The sequence below is a fragment of the Elgaria multicarinata genome, chromosome 10 (genome assembly GCF_023053635.1).
Source record: "Elgaria multicarinata webbii isolate HBS135686 ecotype San Diego chromosome 10, rElgMul1.1.pri, whole genome shotgun sequence".
NCBI classification, from domain to species: Eukaryota; Metazoa; Chordata; class Lepidosauria; order Squamata; family Anguidae; genus Elgaria; species Elgaria multicarinata.
In genome coordinates, this window is record NC_086180.1 from 48,318,069 (window position 1) to 48,333,906 (window position 15,838).

Here is a 15,838-nt window from a genome sequence, read left to right on the forward strand (position 1 = left end):
CCTATATATTACTCAGAAATAAGTCCTACTGTGCTCAATGGAGCTTACTCCTAGGTAATTGTTTATAGAATTGTAGCCTTAGTCAAATAAAGAGCCTTACAAAATCCCTCATAATCACTTATCTAAATTTCTTAGCTTGTGTACTCTTAGATTTGTGTTTCACTACAGGAGGTAAGTTACAGCGGAATAGATCAACAATAACTTATTTTTCAAAACGTTGGTATATAGAAAAGCATTCAATTGAAGCATGATTTTTTAGCTATGTGTGAAAACAATGTGCTAAATTGCGAAAGATATTGTTAGCCATTCCCAGAGTAAAAAGAAGTATCCCATACCTGCCTGTTCCTTCTTTTTCTAAATTTTCACTAGCCCGCTACATAGTCTCCCATATTGATTTTTTAAAAATGAGGAAACACATTCAACCGAGCTTCCATTCCTGATTTAAAGATTTTGTATCTATGCAACTGCATGACTGACTACATCACACATGGTCTAACAGTGGAAATGCTCTTCAGATTTTCAGTAGCAGTCTCTTCTCTGTGTGTGTAACTATGCACACACCCCTAAATTAATAGAGCACAAATTAACCACAAAATTACCCTGGCTTGTACAATGATCACTGTGTAGATTTGCTATTTCCCTCAAGTATGCATAGGCCAATAAACCCATTAGTGAGGACTCTGCATCTTAATTTCCCAGAGAACAGAGGCCAAACAGCCAAGTAGGGTCAGGCTATGAGACAGGATCCTTAGCCTTTGGAAACGTTTGACACTGGTGCAATGAGCAGGGGAGGGTGGAAGTATGCCTCCATATGCCTGTTGCTGGGGAACACAAGTAGGAGGGTGCTGTTGCCCTCATGTCCTGCTTGTGGGCTTCCCATGAGCATCTGGTTGGCCACTGTGTGAACAGAATGCTGGATTGCACAGGCCTTTAGTCTGACCCAGCATGGCTCTTCTCATGTTCTTAAATTACCACAGTTCCATGCTGTATCCCACGGCACACTCAATGATACAATCCCACCCATCATGGTCATACAATCCTGACACTTCCAAAATCCAGCTGCCTGTCTATCAACTAGGAGATGCTAACAAGTGGATCCAGCAGTATCAATGGTATGTTCTACTAATCTTAAAATTTGCATTCTTTAACATTCTTGTTTCAGGACTTCACAAAAACCTATAAAACCCAGCAACAGAATGTGCTGGCAGATTTTTGCAAAGTGTTTGTTTTTTAACCAGCCTAACGAATATACATTTTGCTAACATCTCTGAAACCAGCAACTGACAAACCATATATATTCAATTTGTTATTCCAAACATTCAACTGTTAACCTTTAAATTAAAACAAACACTTTCCTAAAACTCCACACATCTCTATGCATGAAATATATAGAACATCTATCTATTCTTAACAGCAACTATATTTGACAGAATAGGTTTTTGGTATTTTGTATGGTTTGAATGCACTTAAAGCAGTTAATGACTTAAAATGTTTTACTTTTTTTAAAAAAAATCAGCTTTTTCACCAAACACATTATAGATAATTATGGCATTCAAAATGCATAATCAACCTATGTATCCTCTTACAATCTGGGTAATTTAAGACTGTGTTTCACAGCTAAGTAACCTAAATAGTGTTTGATGTGAACGGAAATAAAAAAGAAGCTTCTAAAAATGATAGCTGAATTTTAAGAAAATTGAGCTATCTATCCTGATATAAAAATAGATAGTTTATCAAAGGCACAAACAAGAACTATTAATCTAAAGTAAACATACAGTTTCATAACGGAAATGCTTTTTTTTTTGCTTGTTTTCTAAAGTTTGATTCACACATCTTTGTAAATAATAGCAGAAGTATTTCCAAGTAAACAAATCCTGTATAAATAATCTGCAAAATTGACAGATATCTAGCAACTGGAATCTCATTAGTACTTGGAAGTTGCACAGACTCCAATGGAACTCTTTTCCAGATAAGTATGCTTAGGTACATATTCGAGTAATGCTATAGTAGTCTCGGAGATTTAAAGAGAACATTATCAAAGCTGAAGTGATATTTGATCACTATAAATAAGCGATAATTTTCATATCAGACATATTAGAATATTATATATATGTTACTGTGATTCATCTTTAGGGCAGATGAGACTGGACTAAAACACTGGTGGGATGGAGACATTGACCAAAGGACCTGGGAGTGAGCAGCTGGACAGATGGGTTGCCATTCCAATTCACAAGATGATCTCGATGAGGGAAAGGAGGAATGTGCAGAGAGAAACATGTCCTCCCAGATATGCTCATCCTATGTGGCCTTATATACAGTCGCACAGGCTATGCAGTTGACCAGCAGGAAAGATGGAAATCAAGGATTGCCTAGGGGAATTCCCTTCTTTTCCCTGGAAACCATAAATGGAGCAGTTAAAAATGAGGAAAAAATTATATGGCAGACACATATATCTTCTCCTCTAACCTGAGGCCTGCTGAGTAAATCAATGAAAATTCCTGCTTACCCTTCCTTGTCTGCAGCCCTTATACTGCAAGAAGATAATTCTCCTATCAATCCAATAACCAGTAGTGCCTGTTTCTTAGACTTACACAACCCCCAATTCCCTGTCAAAAAATGGAATCTGGGATCCCAATCCAAAGGAGGGGTTTAGGGATATACAAGCACCAGCATGTTACAAACAGCTAACTATTCCTCTTTAACCAGCTCTCTAAACTGTATCACAAGCTCCCCTTTGGTCTCATAAGCACTTTATCAGGGCCACAGTTTGGGATGACAGGGAACAACCGAAGGCCACAGCCCTGCTGGCTTTGTAGGGATAACTGGGTGAATTGTAGTCCTATTGTTTTTATTGGAAACTCTTCTTCAAACTTCATATTATTTCTTTTTCAAATATACTAACCAAAGATAGATGGTGCCTGGCACATTGTATTCTACTTGTAGGTCATGGGATTTTGGTGCAACGGTGTTACAATTGCACACAAACACACACACACACACACACACGAGTAGAGTATTATGAGGCTTAGGGGAAAAAACTGCCTTCAAAAATATAGTTCACACTGAACTATACTTTTGTTTGATAATCCGCACACATTACATCCTCAGGGATTTCTGAGTCATGTTGTTCAAAAGTCACCTTAGATAACAGTAAAAACCAGTAGAAAGAATAAATCTGGATGCAGAGTTGTTGTTTGTTTTTTAAAGGCAATAGAAATTCTACAGATTCTTTGGAAATAGTTTGCCTGTAATTGGTCTTTCCATTAGTCATATCTGCAGTTTACTTTTAAAAAACAACAACTGTATAACTCCACATTTGTAGCTGTCAGTTTTTAAGTATTAGAAAATGTAAGAGGCACTAAAAGTGGCGTATAACATGCTTTAAAAGTGGCCCTTCAGTCGAAACTTTTTGATGTTTGTGGGGACAAAATCCAACAGTTCGTCTTAATGTGGGGTAAACATGATTGCGAACTCAGATTCTGCTGTAAACTTGATTTGAACTGAAGTTCTCTCGCAGTTTGCTGCTTTGCCTCTTCCTGTTGGGAGGAGAATGGAATCTAAGTATCTTCTTCCTTTCCCCAAACAGATGGTGAGTAATACCAAAGCTGACACCACTTTTGCGGGATAGATTCTTGTTGCAAATAAACCATCTCTGGATCAGGGTCTCAGCCTGCCTTTCCAGAACAAATGCACAGCATGAAAATTTAAGGTTAACTAACCCTAGATTAGCCCTGGCAAACTGACTTTCACTGCCCTAAGAAAAACACGATTCCTTACTGCACTATATACAAGTAATTTCTCCATCGTCAACCTGCAAGCCTGTCCGACATAACTTCTTAAAACTGTCTATCAAGAGAGGTCATCCAATTTGTGCATTTCAAATAGAAACTCATTGTCCTAGCATAAATCTGGCTGATACAATGCCATTTCTAATGATCTTTCAACATTGGTATGCATATTTGAGAGGAGGGCACAAAAGATAAACAAGGTTTTTTCCCCTCATGTTGCTATATGATGTTCTTGAAGGAAGAAAATATGGTCTGTACATTCTCACACAGCATTTTCATTGCATGTCATCAGGTAAAAACCATATAAATGATCGCACTGGTATTTATTTGGGCATACAATATTTTATCATCCGCATAACTATAATTGCTTCCCCACTATTTACTGGCATAAAAAAAACTACACACACACACACACACACACACACTCCTTATTATTCAGTTTTTTAAATTCTGGTGTTTTGAAACTTTTCCTCACAATGGCTGTAAGAATCTTTTGCTCATTAGCTTTCCTCCGAACAGAAAGAAATACTGGCTTTCCTATATGTTTACATTTTGTACTCGATTTACAAAATCTTGCAAGAAGTCTTAATCTTCCTGATCTTACCCAACATCCCAAAACCTCACAGAAGCAAACACATCATCTATAAGATCTGCTCCATAAGTGAAATTCCAATTAGAAATGAGTTTCAATTCAAATTTCAAAAGATTTGAAATATTAAAATTTGAGATGCCATAATATACCACACATGCTATGCACCTCTTACCATAGAGGTAAATTGAAAAAGTTTGCCAAGTGGTATTTTTGGGAGGTACCTTTAAAAAACATGGCACTGCCCATTTTAGCTGGCATTTTGCAAAAATAGGCTCTTGTTCTGGATCTACTTTCCTTCATCTGTGAATTTTGGCTTAAATGTTGACCTATTTGGCTTGTTTTTTTCCTTGCATCAAGGGCCTGGTTAAGACATTACATTTCTTATCCGCAGAAGTTGTTCTGGCTGTCTCCAAGCATGTTCTCATATTTACAAAGGTAGTGTGTGAACTGGGCCATTGCAGATGTTGGCCAACAGCAATCTCCATGATTGAAAAAGTGTCATGCCGTGAAGTTAATGTCAACCAGACTCTGTAATTAAGTCAGCTCACTTATTGGTAAATGTATTCCCAAAGATGTGTGCTACTCACATGCATAAGAAATGCCATTTTAAAGTAGTGGTGTTTGCCTCACAATTGCATAAAACCTAACCCCATTTAGGTTTATGCATTTAGTATGTGCTACCACGTCCTTTCAATGAATTTTTCTCCTACCAGCTTTACACAAATCACATACATCTATAATAAATTTCTCACATGAATCATACATACCCTTTTCCCTTTGTTGCATTGTTTCTACAAATGCAATGTAAACACATGCAAATGAACTCATCTTGGCTACAAATAGTAGCAATAAAACTCAAATTACAACAGTTGTACTGAAAATTAAGATAGTAAATAAAAGCACACTAAAATCTTTGCTGCTGCATGACCAGAATATCTAAATAAATAAAAACAAACATTTGTATTTGATACAGACACCTATTTGTTGTGAAATTATTGCAATTTGTGTTATATTGTTAGAGTCTTTGACCCAAAGAAATATTTTTATTCTTTGATTGGCATGTGGGAACACATTGTATTTTTGGAAACCATGTCATAAAAACTGGCTAGTTAAAGAAAACAAAAAAGAAATATTCAAGTTTGAATCCTGTTATGGTGCTCACTTCAAATTTTGCTGCAGCAATTATTTATCAAATTCTCTAAGTACAAAAGAGCAGGATGTTTATTTATTCATTTTAAGTTTAGGCAGCCTAAAAACCCTATCAAGGTGGAATCCAATGATCAATCAAAGATAAAATGGTACAGCATTTCAATACACAAATATAAACAACAGGTAAGATTAAAACACTCTGCCTTAAATAAATATTAAAATCTAATTAACAGTTACAGCTAACATTATTTCCATTCATCAGCCCAACAACTAATTCCTTAAGGGAGCAATCCTATTGCCCTTAGAGAGTGTCTGGGGGGCCATAGGGTTTTTGGATTCTACGATCCAAGGTCAGAGGCAGCGCTCCAACCTTGGAGCCAGGAACTGAAGTTCCCAACCCCTCCCCCTCTCAGCCGGTGCAGAGAGAACTGCGCCAGCTGCCTCTCCAAGTTTGCAAAAGCAACCTGAGAGAGGAGGGAAAGGGTAGTGAGGGGAGGAGAGGGGACCAGGGAGGCCAGCTTACGAGAAATCTCCTAGCCTCCCCAGCCTCCCACTCCATTGAGCTTAAGCTAGATGGTAAAAAAGCCGATCTAGCAAAAATTCAGAGCAGGAGGAGTGCAGAGAAGAAGACCACCTCTGTGATACTCCCATTCTGCATAGGATGTCCATAAGCTTCCGAAGCATCACATTAGGATTGCACTCTAAAGCTTTCCTAAAGATCTGCTAGTAAGGGACCTGAGGCACCTGAAACAGAACTGCGTTCCACTGATGGACAGCCACTGCTTAAACAACTGTATCCCCTTAAAACCACCAATCTAATTTTTCTCAGGGGTGGACATGTGAGTAGAGCTTCAGCAGATGGTCTTAGAGTGAGTGCAGCCTGATATGAGTGAAGGTGGTCCTTCAAGTAGCTTGCCCCAATCCATTTATGGCTTTAAAGATTAAACCAGCATTTTAAATTGGGCTCATAAATGCACTAGCAACCAGTCATAGACCAACCACCATGTCCCCACCACTACTCAGATGCATTCTATGCCAGCTGAAGTTTACGAACTGTCTTCAAAGGCAGACCCATGTAAGGCGCATTACATGCGGGACATCACTAGTGCATCGATAACTGATAATAAAAATGGTAACACATTTTATTTAGTAACACGGTGATAAATTAATGTCAGTGCCTTTGAAATGGAGCCCCAAAAGGAGGAGTGGTGTTATAAAAGTATGCTACCATCACTGGTTCTCTACCAAGCTCCCCTAGGGCACTCAGAAAGCTAGGTGACACAATATACTCAGATATAAATATTAAATACTTGTTGCCACATGTGGTCCTAAATGACATGACTACTACCACTGCTCAGGTTTGGGGTGTGTCCTTCTTTTACCAATCCAATAGGATTGCCACCCATTAGATGGAAGCCTCCGATCTTGGAGGCTTCCAAACATCCAATGCTCTGTTGGGCTGCTGCAGGAGGAGTGATAGAGGCATTTTTCACTTCTCTACCTTCCTTTTAATTTATTTTTTCCTTCTAGATGGGCCTCGGAGCACGTCTAGAGAGGTTGTGCTGCTGATGGCAGTGCTGGTGAGGCCACAGGATACAGTGGGTCTCAGCCTCTCGTCTCCCCCTCCCCTTTCCTCCCACCAAAATACCCCCCCTTTTTTTACTTCTCTGAGGTCATTCGAGGTCACTTTTTCAACCTCAGGAAGTAATCTTGGATGACCTTGGCATTGCGGACAACAATGCTGAGGCAGGACAGCCAGTTGCCTCAAAAAGTCTGTCGAGGCTTTCCTTCAAAAGGCCTACAGTAGGAATTTGCAGAACGTACCTCTGCAGCTTGTGAAATAAACAAACTTCAATTAATACTACACAGCTCTTACTAAGACCAATTTCAAAATGGCTGCTGCCTTATGTTTCAGTTTGTTTATGCTGTTCTCTGGAACAACTTCTATCGATGCATCCCATTCACCAAACACTTTAATTCCTACTATCATTTTGGGCATGCATCCTTGGGCATGCCCACTTGGATTGTCTTTTTGCTCCTCCCAGCAGCAGTCCCTCATGCCATAATTTGCATTTAAAAGTGAATTTGCCAACTGGCAAATAGAACAGCCATTTGAGAGGGGGGAAATGAGCAAAGCCCCCTTAAACGTGTTGTATGGTTCTTTGGATCCTGGGTTTATCCTACAAAAGCAATCCCAAAGAATAGAACTGATCCATAACACACTTCTTTTGTTTTCTTCACAGACAACATTAGGAAATTATGCAGATCTGAACCTCATAATTGTAAGCTCTGTCTCCTGCCTTTTGCCATTAGGTTAGTGGATGCTTTTCCTCCCACTTCCATCTGGTATCTTTTTTAATATGAGGAAACCATTGGCATCTGTTTCCCAACACACTATTCATTTAGCTTCTCTTTGTAGGATCCTAATATTATTTGCCTTCTAGACTTTTTTTAAACTTCTTCTCTGAATCTTTTCCAACTGCCAACATCACTCTTGAAATCTGACACCCTTGGTTGAGCCTGATCCTCCCAAATCAGAATGTACTCATATGCCGTTGAATTATACTGTCGCTATTAAGCCAGTCATAGTACTTTTTGAAGTATTGCTTTTATACAGCCTTAAGAGCCAGTAGCTTTTGTGCGCCACAGTGCTGACATCATAATTTTTCACCAGAACTTAGATGCATCTCATGAAAATTATTTTCCTACATAGACAGCACCCAACTTATACATACATTAGTAGAACCATGTGAATTTTTCTAAACTGCCCAGAGAGCTTTGGCTATTGGGTAGTATAGAAATGTAACAAATGAAATTAAAATGAAAAATGTGTGGACATGCCAAAGCACCATGAACTAATTTAGGGTGAAATCCTATGCATGTTTTGACAGGAAAAAGTCCTACATCTCCCAGCCAGCCTCAGCCAGCCATGCTTTTTTCTTTCAAACATGCATAAGATTGCACTCTTATTTTCACATTCAATTTATATTGGGGGGGGGTGTCTTCAAACTCCCATTTTAAATGTTTCTTTTCCTCTTATTTATCTAGCAGTTGTTGCACATCTCCAAACTCTTGTGCTTTTACAGCTTCACACAAACCAGCTTGGCCGTGTTAAGTACAGTAGATTTAAGGAATGTTTCCTTATGATGAAGTCAAACGCTGTATTTGTCTATTATGGTGTAACTGTGTTTTTAATACCAGCGAATTGTTCCAGTTTTTCCCTCATTCTTCTGCAGCTCAGTTTGAATAAGGAATGCATTGAACATTGCCAAGTTTCTTCATGCTGCTCAAAATAGCTTCCAGCTTGTGAGAGAAGAAAAAAAAGTTCTTGCAGCAACTTTAAACAGAAAAATTGCTTTTATGGAGCACAGGATACTGTTCTAAGGAGGAAAGAAAAGATATACAAGATACAGAAAAGGTCTAGGAGTCAAGCAGTTTGAGAGACTGAAAAAAATGGGAAAGAAGTGAGCTTCTGTTCACTCAGGCCTCCTTACTTGAACTGCAACTGTCAACTTGTTTTTTAGAATGAAAAGCAAATGAAGAGGTGGACGTTCTAGACTAAGGCATTCCACTTTTATACTTGTTAAGTAACCATGTCAGGTTCTCTATGCTAGAAGTACTGGGTCTATTTATTTCTAGATCACAATTTAGACTGAAACAATTCACAAACGATACAGAAAACTGTGACTTTTTGATCAATTCCCTCTTTTAAGGGGGGGGGGGAACCTACATCATGACTCATACTGCTGCAGGCTTAACTGGCAACACTTAAAGAGTCTGGGAAATTTCATGCTGGTTGAAAATAAATCTGCTACTATTGTAAATGATTCACAACTAAAATATTTGAAATTTTGGCCCATTAAAGTAAGGGCAGGTTTTCAACCTGTTTCTGGAAAAACAGAGGGATAAATATGCTGGCTATTATTGAAGGAGTTGGATGTAAAGATTACTATACTTAGGTCTCACCATTTTTCCTACAAGAATAACAAGTTTAACCAAGGCTTTTCAAGGTTTTCTATGTTCATTTGTTTGTTTGCTTTAAACTGAGTAACTAAAACTTAAACTTATTAAGATACCTATCTTTGGTTAACAATTAACAAGTTTGGTTATGCTAAATACACATACATGCATTTGTCATGGAATTCATGCAGTTTTTATATGCAACTTAATTCTGTGTTACAAACTCATCTTGTAGAATTGAGGGTGGCTGCAGGACGAATTGTCATCCCAACATCTTCATATAATTATAATAGTATTTAAAACAAATTGTGTTTATGAGTTCAACATCCAAACTACACATTTCAAAAGCACTTCCAAAATGCCATTAGTTTTATATGAATCTTTCTTTTTTCTTATGAAAAGTGCAAGCCCACTAACACAAAATCTACTCAGAACTAAGCCCCACATGTTAGATGGAGATAAGTGTGCACAGGTTTGCAATCTAAATCAATCTATTCACTTGATGTTTATTATAACATCAAGAGATATAATAAACATCAAGAGTTAGAATAACTGCAGAGCAGAAATGAACTGTGGGTATATGCTTGCAATGGCAGTGTGTCCAACATGTTAATCCAAACAGATTTCCTTAAATTGCTTATTAGTTAGTCTGAAGTTACCAATTCTTTATATATGTTTAATTAAGGCACATCATGTTAGAACTGAGACACCAACTGACAGGGAAAACTAAATGACCTTGCTTCTGAATACTAAAAGTATCCCTCAAATATTAAAAAAAAATATATAAACTGTCATAATTATGATTTCTTCTTTAATTCTTATGATAGAAGCCATAAACATTTAGTAAAATAATCCAAACTCTTGTCCTATTCCTTCAAGTACTGTACATGGCTAGACTCCAGATTGAATAGCTGTCCTCAAATGCCTTCCAATGAGCTCTGCCAGATTCTGTAGTTCAGAAGTAATTTAAAAGCAGAAAGCTGTAGCAAATGAGACCTAATGGAAAACAGGGAATGCTTTAGTTCATTCTAGCTGTTTGCAGAAGAGAAATGGAACACCACAAAGGAGGGAAAAAAGGAAGTGCCAAAACATAGTTCTTTTACCACAGAGGCTAGGATTTCACATTAGTGTGTTTAAAAAATATATAGCTGAGATCCATGACAAAACTGCATAATACTTTACTGATAGAATTAAAATTATATATTTATTAAATATAATTTCTTCTACACATATCACTGATATCTGCTTGTTTGACTATGTCTGTGGCTTTGGACATTAGTTATGTGTATGAATACAGGAAAGAGCAAATGAGTCACAGATATTATTAATGCGCATTGCCTCTTTGGGAATGTGTGTGCACTGTATCCTTATCAGGACAGTAACAATTCATCAAATTCCCCAAGTCACTTGCACACTTCCTGAATGGACAGTCATCATTATGGTCCAAAACCACTTTGCTAATCAGCCCCTACACTGGTATCGGTACAGGAGGATCCTAGAGCAACTGTTCTGTTCCACTCACAAGCACAGAGAGTTCAAGGAGAGGAGAGTCACCTTAAGCTTATTAGCCTGAGCATAGGTGCAGATGTTTAAAGAAGCAGCCATTTTGAACAGAAGTAACTGACCCACGATGGAAGTTTCCAAACAGATGTTTTCCCACTGAAAAGCCTGGGCCACTTTTGAGCTTTCCAAAAATGTTATGTGAATATCCAGCTGGTGCTCACACACAGATAGCCAAAATGCAAAATACCGGTTAATCAATCATGAAGAGTGTATGTGTGTATTGTTCACCTCTAGTCTCATCTGGGTATTTTCTAGAGACAAGAGGTAATAATACAAATGTTGCAGAGCACATAATTTCTATTCTAGTATTCATATCCACATACAAACCTTGTGCGATAAGCTGTGCTTGTTTTGTCTGTACCCTTGAGACGTTAAGATAAAGTCACGCAGTGAGGGCAGAAAGTATATATCAGCTATTCAAATTAGCCAGTCGTTCATAATTCAGGCAGTTCTGTTTGTAGGTCAATAGTAGTTTTTTCTCTCATTGCAATTAAACTTCCTTGAATCTAATCATTTTAGGGAGGAAATATTTTGGTCTTCCATTTTTAATTAACAATTCAAAAAAGAAACAGAAGAACGAACACAAACACACACAACAAGTACACAAAGCTGCCTTATTCTGACCTCTAATTACATATCAGCTTTACTCTTCAGCAGAAAGCTGTTGGCATCAAATATAGCTCTAGCCCTAATCCAAACTAGTTTAAATTGACTTGACTCTTATTTCATTGAGTTCAGTTAGCTTTTTCTCTCATCTTAATACTGAAGCAGCAATGAGAAGGAAGTCAATAGGATTTAGTAGTCAAACTTAAAAGTTGTCTGTAGTTAGAGAGGGTCAGAGATGTGAAGCTAAATAATTAAATGTGCATAAAATGCCAGCATATGTGAACATGACTAGTATTCTGAATAATTAATTCTATTTCTAACTTATCATGAATAATTATTTTATAATTACAGAAGTAGATCAAAATCTCCCTGTCTGTAGAGGAAGGGATAGTTATATTCTATGTATGACTAGACAAGGGCGTAAAGCACTGTCTTCCATGTAACCATCCAAATGTCAAAGTTGTTTCCCCCCCCAAGAATAGAAGTATGATACACCTATTTTCCTATTTCCACCTGAAGCAAGAGATGGATGCAAATAATGGGTGAAACAGACCATAGTGCAAGTTCAACTGCTTGCTGTTCTACTTATTCAAGACGTCCTGCCTCTTGGCTGCCAACTTAATGCTGATTGGACAGGGGGTGGGGTTAACAAGGTGTACAAAAGTGGAGCAGTCTTAAACTAGAAGTCCAAAAAGTGTCCTGATCCAGAAGGCCAACATGCACTTTCCCCATCTACTAATTTATCACTTCCAGCTTACAGGAATGACATTCTCCTTTCAGTGAACTTCAGACTGTCCCAGTTAGGGTTTTTGCCTCCCTCATGGTAAAATGATTCGTCTTATTTTATAGATAGACTGGATAGTGCAAGTTCTTATGTCATTCGTCACAATCATAGCTCAGAAAGAGTAAGCAGAAGTAGGTCTCCACAAAACTCCAGCCTCAGGAGGTTGGGCACACAGCCTAGTCCACTACACAGACTAGACAACAACCACACGCCCAGGTTGGTGGCAATAGTCAGGATCTCCGATCTTATCCTGGAAGAATGTGCTTATGTTACTGAAACCTGGTTCGACAAATGGCGAGAGTATAAATCTCACCCAAATGTATCCACCAGGTTATAATCCTGGTGGTTTTTATCCTGGTTGTGCTTTTTATCCTTTATTTCGTATTTGTGCTTTTAACCTCTTGGTTGTTTTATTATGGTTTTAATTTTTGTGAACCGCCCAGAGAGCTTCGGCTATTGGGCGGTATAAAAATGTAATAAATAAATAAATAAATAATGTGCAGCACCAAGCACTGCTTGAGAAGTGTGTGTGTGGGGGGGGAGGTGTAGTTCTAGTCTATAGGAATTTCATAGACATGATCAGATATCCTCTTCCACAGCCTACCAGCTTCAAGTGCCTGTACCTGATGTTGGGAACTAAGACAAGGGCAGGAATACAATTGCTCCAAAACATACTTGGCCAAATTGGAAAACCAAGTTGGCTCCTTGGTATTCTGAAGAACTGAAGGCTATGAAACAATTTGGCCTATTACCAGAGGGAAGTGGCAGAAAACCTATAGTGAATATGACCAAACACTAATGGGAGCCCACTCTCAGACCTGCTCCGTGGCAATGATGTCAACAAAGAAACCACTGCTGCATCTAGAAGAACTATCTTGAGTAGTGAGAGGACCACTTAATGTAAATAGGGCCCAGAGTGCAGAAACTTTGAAGGCTCATTGTAACCAATTTGCATTGCACTTTGCAGATTAAATCATTAACATGGGACACCACTTTTTGTTTTACAAGAGTCAAAAAGGTATGGAGCTAGCACACTGTTCAATCTTGTTGCTATGGATACTTTTCAGCTTGTGCAACATGAGGATGTGGACAAACTTTTTGGAGGACTAATGCCTAACACCTGTATTCTAGATCTTTGCCCATCTTCACTTTAAAATCTAACAGGGTGGGGAGTTCAGATTTCAGAAGTAATAAACTCTTCTTTAATGGAGGGAATGATGTCTACAACCCTTATGGAGGTGGTAGTTAGGTCCCTCCTGAAAAAGCCATAACCTGTGAAAGTTCTGTCTAATCTTCCATTTTTGAGCAAAAAAAGTAAGACATCTTAGGAAGAATATGGCCTGAAAAGGCAGCAAAATATACTAAATAAATTAAATAAATGGATATTTAATACAACTAAGTAACTTTAATCATATTAGACATCTTATATTGAGATTCTGGCTGACCTGGATTAATTTACTACCCCCACCCCCACCCTGCATACACATGATGTACTATTATGCTACCTCACCACAAGTCTGATGACAAGTCTCACTATTACCATGCACCCATTTACCTTCTTCCGCATAGAATGTGCTCCTTGCCATAAGAAGGAGAAACTATACTGAAGTGCAGTATGAAACCTGATATGAGTGAGGGAGCAGTATCATGCCCAATTTAACTGCTTCTAATCTTCATGCATTAATTTGAAGGTACAAATAGACCATTCTTATGTACAAGTTGTATGTGCACTGATTCTATCAATGCAATCAAGGATCCTTCACAAAGATGCTGCTGTTTTAAATGTAGCTATTTTAAAACAGAAAGTGAACTCTTCCGATCCCTTCATGACTATGTTAGACAGAGGAGGGTGAGACCTGCTCAGCCTTGTTCCCACAGCAAGAATGTATGGTTTAATTCTGTATCCAAATGGGGGCTCCTGCCCTTCTCTTTCTTTAGATGCATTCACATGCAACACTAAGCCAGGATTTCAAACTAAATGTTGAAGCTGTTACATGCCTGAACACAGCAAAGGGCTTTTGTTCTACCCACCTGCCTTCCCATGTGGCCGGGGGACTCTGTTCAAGAAAATATTAGCTTTTACAAATATTCTAATATATAGCTGAAATCCTTCAGACTATTATAATTTTATGGAGATATAACTTCAGAGGACAAGGTGAATTCCAGTTAGTCCACAATGTTATGAGAAAAAAATGATAATTTTAATAAAGTGGAATAATCTTTTGAAATATCACTTTATAAAAAGTAAATCGTCCTAACTCACTTTGTGCTGGAAGGAGTTCTGTAGTTTTCTGAAAACTCGATAGCATGAGAAATTGTCTGAGGAAGATACAATATCACCATTTGCACATCAGAATCTTCTAAATATTACAGGTTTCTGTGGACTGAATAAGGAGAAAGGCACTTGTGCATCACAGAACTTCATTTCTGGTAGTTTTTTCTTCTTACAGGGACAGAGGGAAGATATTTTGGGAGACAATTGGTCCCTTCCACTTAGACAGCTTAGCCTCCATTTTGCAGAAATTATTTGTGGACATTGCACCACTGTTCAATTAAATCAGTATGTATATTGCTGGAAAACCTCTCTATAAATATTACAGCAGGCTGCTATAGTACAGAAGCAAGCTTTCAAGAGCACCATTTTACTTGAATTTTCTAGAATTACTTGATTACTCTCTAGAATTCAAGTAAAAAGTTTGAAAATTCACTTAAGGTGCAATCCTAGAAAAACTTAAATTGGATTAAATCACAAGTTAAGTAGAACCTACTTTCAATTAAAGATTTTTAGGATAGGACTGCTAAGACTTTTCTTGAAATTCACAATATTTATTTTATAAATATTTTACTTTCCAAGTCATTGGATCAAGTAGGGAAACTGCTGGGATTTGGCAGTTTCTTATGATTCCAATTTTTCTCGTGTGTGGAAATGAGGATGCCATATAGCAGTCAATGAAAAAAGTTGACAAACAAACAAACAAAATACGTAATATGTCTCCTGAGCTGGTAATTTGGAACATCTCTTTTTCTGGGGTGAGGAGGCTTAAAGCTGAAACTAGGACAGATGTTGGTTGTTACATTTTTCACTACTATCTACAGAAGCTACTTAAATCTGTGAACATTGTAGATGCTCATGAGCTTTTAAATGATATCCCTGTGGTATGGGGATTAACAGATGGACAGAAAAAGTGGACTCTAAGAGCCGTAACAGATGTAAAGAAACTCTGGAAGGATAAATACCCACTGCCTATTATTCTTACTGCTCTTGCTGCATTTCAACGTATATCTTACAGTCATTTGAAATAGTAATGTCAAAACTTTTTGGTTTGGTTGTTTTTAAAAATAATAATAATGGTGTTGTGAATAGTTATCACAATCGGATATGCTTTTATTCTTGTT

General features: G+C 37.8%; 1 protein-coding gene across 5 annotated transcripts in view; it reads right to left on the minus strand.

Moving 5' to 3' along the window:
- NR3C2 (nuclear receptor subfamily 3 group C member 2) overlaps window positions 1-15,838 on the minus strand; it is a 155,837-nt gene that overhangs the window by 97,707 nt on the left and 42,292 nt on the right. The window lies entirely within an intron of this gene.